Raw genomic sequence first — 6,000 nt, forward strand, 5'->3', positions numbered from 1 at the left:
ATTTTATCATTATTTTAAATAAATTGCAATAAAAAAGAAATGATTATTTTAGAAATAATTAGGTAATAATATTTTTATTTTTAATTTTAAATAGTCTTTGTCTATAAACATGTTTTGTTTAATTTTTATTATATATCATATAATTTATTAAAAATTACAATTATTATTTAATTATTGTATTAAATAATTAAAAGAATTTTATTTTTAAGTTGATATAATTATTTTATGCTTTTCTTGTAATATATAACATAATACATATATACATAATATTTTTAAACGAATAAATATTTAAGTTTATCATAACTGCATATTGTAATATCACTTTGTTTTATTTTTTTATTTATATTTTAATATATTATTATTTTAGTTTTCTCAATTTATTATTGGTTAAAATTTTTAATAGATTACAATTGTATTTTTTTTTAGAAATATTGGATTTTTCAATATATTATTCTTGTTCTTTTTAATATATTATTATTATATTTTTTATATATACTTGTTCCTTTTAATATGTTATTATTGTTCTTTTTAAAATATTATTATTGTGTTTTTTAATATGTGTTTTTTAAACTTGAATTTTTAGTATATTACTGTATTTTTTAATATATTATTATTGTTCTTTTTAATATATTATTATTGTTCTTTTTAATATAATATTATTGTTCTTTTTAATATATTATTATTGTTCTTTTTAATATATTATTATTGTATTTTTTAACATAATATAACTGTATTTATTAATCTATAATCAGTTTTTTTTTAATATATTATTATTGTGTTTTTTATTATATTATTATTCTATTTGATATATAATTATTGTATTTCTTAACATATTTTTAGTGTTCTTTTTAATATATAACTATTATGCTTTTATATATATTAGTTTATTGTTCTTTTTAATATTTTAGTAGTGTTATTTTTAGCTACAAATGCTATTGTATGTTTTAATACATTATTAGTGTATTTTTTAATATATGTATATTTACTTTTTGATAATTTTTTTATATATTTTTTGTTTTTGATATATATTTTATTATAATATATATTTATTTTTTGCTTTTTTTTATTTCGATATTGTTTTTTTAATATATTATTATTACTATTATTATATATTTATTTTAATATACCATTATTTTATCTTATTTATAACTTTTTTTGGTATTTTTTATTTTAATATTTGAACATTTTTACGTATATGTTTTGCTATTTGTTTATTTTATTTTTCTTTAATAGATTATTTTAATTTTTGAATATGTTATTATATTTTTTCATATATAACTATTTTATTTCATTCATTTCATTTATTATTAATTATTACTTTATTTTATTCATATATTTCATTTTTTTTTTTTGATATCTTTTTATTTTTATGTTTTATAATAGCATATTTTTTTGCTATTTTTTATATTATCTTTTTTTTTAACATGTTATTTTACTTTTTTATTATATATTATTTTATTATTCTATTAGATTATTATTTTATTTTATTTAAACATTTTTTTATAATATTTTCTGTTTTAATATTTTGATATTTTTACAAATATTTGTTTATCTATTATTTTATGAATAGAACTTGTGATATAATTATTGTTTTATTAATATATTATTATTTTATTATTATTATTATTTATATTATTATTATATTCATACAGTCTTTTTTGATATTTTTTATTTTTATATATTTATTTTTATATATTTATTTTTATATGTTTATTTAATAAAATATGGTTTTAGATATTTGTTTTTTACGATTACTTATTTTTATATATATTTTATTTTTATAAATTTCTTATTGTTATATATTTTTTTATTTTTATAACTTTTTTTGACAATTTTTATTTTTACCATATATTATTTTTTAATGTTATTTTTTATTTTTTAAAATTTTTCTTTTTTTTTTTGCTTTTTGACACTTGTAAAAATGTTTACGCGCCTTCAATGATTAAAGTCGTTTTATAGAACAAAAATTGCAATGACATGAAAACGTCACTTCAACGCTTACGCTGTGATTGTTATTATAGTACTTGTTGTTGATATTATTATTGTTGTTATTGTGGTTGTTGTTGCTGTTGTTGTTATTGCTATATTATGATTATTATTTTGCTTTATTAATAAAAATGCACAACTTCCGTTATTAATTTCACATACACAAATGCGGTTTGCAAAACGTTTTGCTACGTACGGGATTTGTTTGTGGATATTTGAAAGCTTCACATGGAAATCTCGTATGTAAATTACAACAATAACAACAATAACAACAACAGCAGCAATAATAAAAATAACAACAATAATGTCACAAAAAAAAAATTTTGCAAAAATGAGTAGCAAAAATAAAAAAACAAAAAACAAAAAAATAATGAATAATGAAATTGAAAACAAAAACATTTTAATAAACAACAAAACGTGTAAGCCGGTAGGGTTGTCTTGTTTTGTAACTAATAGAAACGATACGGCGACGGCGAGAGCATATAAGTGCAGTTTCATATTGATATACGTACGTATCTACGAGGTATGGATATAATATTATTTACATATGGATGTATGTCTTTATGTTTGTATATTAATGTGGACTGGACAGATATGTGGACTACATAGCAGAGCATTAAACAGTCTAGTGACGGCTGTGCGGATTAATGCATAGTTAAATGCGACGACTTAAAATGCTGATAAAGAGTGACACTAAAACATAGATACCAAATGATGGAAAACGAAAAAAAAAGAAAAATAAAAACCAATCCAATTGGACAATGTCAGAAGAGTTGAAATAGCCTAGCCAAGTGATTTGCAATTTTTTTTTTTTTTATTTTTTTGTTTTTATTTTTGCAGCTGACAATTTGACTCTAACTAAAGTGACGACTGATGGACTAAATGACAGCGCATCACATTGATAACTTAATTAATAGTTAAATAGACTTAAACAGGCTTAAACAGACGGACATACCGACATACTCACAATTTCAAATCAAACAACAGCTTCATTCACAAAAAAAAATTAATTTAATTAAATTTAATTTAATTTTAAAATAATTATTAAAAATATTTAATAGAATTGCAAGTTTAATGGGTGATTTTTTTATTGTGCACTTTTTTCAAATAATTTTTTTGTTTTTGTAAAATATTTTTTATTTATTAAAATTCCATTTATTTTTGTCATTGCAGTAATTTTTTTTCAGCACTTGGCAAAAACTCCATAAAAATTTTTGTTTTTTTTCAAAAATAATTAAAATTAATTAAATTTACCAGGGATTTGTTTCTTTCGCAATTTGTTTTTATTTTGTATTTTTGTTTTGATTTGCTATTTATTTAATTTAAGCGTATTTCTTTTTTATTTATTTATTTTTTTTTTGCTGAACACGTTTTACACAGTTCATTTAATACATATTATATACATAGAAAGTACACTATAAAGCAGCACTTAAATTTTATTAATCCTTATTTAATATTAAATTAAACTATTTCCTTAATTTTGTCATTAAATGTTACAAAAACAAAACACAAACTAATGCCAATTAAAAATATGAAACAAAAAAAAATTTCTTTTTTTTAATTAAAAAAAAAATCACAAAATAATTTTAATTATTACAATTATTTGAAATTAATTATTTTTTTTCTTCTTTTTTATTATTGTATTTAAAGTTATTATTTTAATATCAATCTAATTTTTTTCGCGCACCAAACAAATTGAACTTACTGCCCGCCTTGCTGAAAGCGTACTGACGGATGTAACAAGACCGGAGTAAGTGTTCGGACAACAACTACTACGAAAGTAAATAACATAATAAAATCATAACAACAACAACAACACCAACAACACCAACACCAACAACAACAAGAACCAAACCAAACCAAACGCAACAAAAACAAAAACAAGAAGAAAAAATCTTGAAATACACTTCAATTCATATCATTTCACTACAGCAGAAGCACAAGCACAGCACACAGCACAGCACACAGCACAGAGCACAGCAGAAAAACAGTGCCAACAACGGCAGCAGCAGCAAACAGTTTACTTTACTTTGCTTTACTTTATTTTACTTTTCTTTGAGTACAATTTCATACATTAAAATTGAATTTGAGTGCCTCAATTCATTGGTTAACTACAGACAACGACAACAGCAGTAGCAGCGAGCGGGGTTCGATGTCTGGCCTAGTCTGTTGTCATACAAGTAAGTCACAGCAGCTACAGCAGCTACAACAGCTACAGCTAACAACGAACGAACACAATGCAACATAATACAACATAGAACAAACAACATCAGTAAAAAAAAAAATAATATCAGGCGGCAACAACAAAACGTAAAATAACAAAACATTAAAACAAGAACAAAACGTGCTTGCATGCATTCTCACTTTGCTATATGTATGCATGTGTGTGTGTGTGTGTATTTTTTTTGTGTGATTGCTGCTGCCTTCGTGGTGCGTTCGTTGGTTGCCGTTGGTTGTTACAAATTATTCGCAAGATTTGCTAGCTTAAGGAGCGCTCGCTGTTAATATTGCAGTGTAAAAAGTCAAATTGTGCATTAACAAAAGAGGTTTCAAGTTAACAGACTGTACGCTAACAGGCTTTTTCGCTGCATATACATACAAACATATGTAGCTTTTAAATGAATGAACATTTTTTCTGAATCATTGCTACAGCGATGGTATGCGTTTGATTACCTTTAGGCGTTGTGGGACATTGTAGTCTCAGTACTGTCTCTACTGCAGTATAGAGTATTTATTTATTTGTTTGTTATTTCATTTTAAATAAAAAAAATTTATTTTAATTTCATATTATTATAAATGAAAAAAAATTTTTCAAATAAATAAAATTTAAATAAAAAGAAAAAAAATTAATTTAAAAAAAAAAAATAATTTAATATATTAATTTAATGAATATTAACTTTTTCATTATTAATTAACTTTACAGTAAGTATAAAAATGATTTTTACTTTTATATAAACATAAAAAAATAAATTAAAAATTATTATTTTATATAAATTTAATAAATGTTAATTTTTACATTTGTAATTTATTGTTTAGTAACTATTAATTATTTTCTTATAATTAACTACATATATTAATTATAAATAATTAATGTTAATATTTTCTTAAGTGATATTTTGATACTTCACCGTATTAACAGTCATAGCAGAATAGTCCTTGCTGCAGGACTATTGGACAATAGTAATCTCAAGTGTTTGTATGTGGTTCCATTAGTTTGTGTTAACAACAACAATGTCTGCAACGAAAGTTACTCGTACTAATCAAAAGTACCACAATTATTGTGACATATACAACACACACCCACACACACACACACACACATACAATCCTCAAATACAAGAGGGAAAATATTGTTTGCATTGCATTGGTTGTGTTGTTGGTTTGATGGTGTTTGCTACTAACCATAATCTGTATGATTAAAACTTGTTGTAAGGTTGCAAAGTGTTGCCACTTTTTTATGATTTGTTTTTGTCATTCTATTGAGTTCCATGAGTTTAAATGATATTTTAAAAATTGGAAAACTATTTTGCATTTATTAGTTTATAATTATTTTTGGTAGTATGAGTTAAATAAATAATTAACAAATAAATAATTTGTTAATAATAATTAAATAATTAAGAAGCAATATTTCATTTCAATTTATGCATACAGTGTATGTTCCTGACTAAAAGGAATTTGTTGGTCTAAGAAATAAAAAAAAAAGTCGTATACTAGAAAGCGGACATCCACTCTTAAAATAAACCAAGATATCAAAGAGAACTCTCAATAATCCTAACCCTCAAAGTATACGAAAATTTTCTTAAGAACCAAAACAATTCATGTAGTAGAGATGACGTACTCATTTTTAATATTAATCCAAATATAGAATATCAATGAAAAGTCTACGTTTAAAAGAGTTCCAGCTAAAATCTGTCAGAAATTTAAAACTCAAACAAGGGTCTCTCAAAAACCATACTTTGAAAAGTTTTTGTTACCTTTCAAAGTATATTAAATTTGGTCAAGGCATAAAAGAAA

Source organism: Teleopsis dalmanni, chromosome X, assembly GCF_002237135.1.
Source record: "Teleopsis dalmanni isolate 2A chromosome X, ASM223713v2, whole genome shotgun sequence".
NCBI classification, from domain to species: Eukaryota; Metazoa; Arthropoda; class Insecta; order Diptera; family Diopsidae; genus Teleopsis; species Teleopsis dalmanni.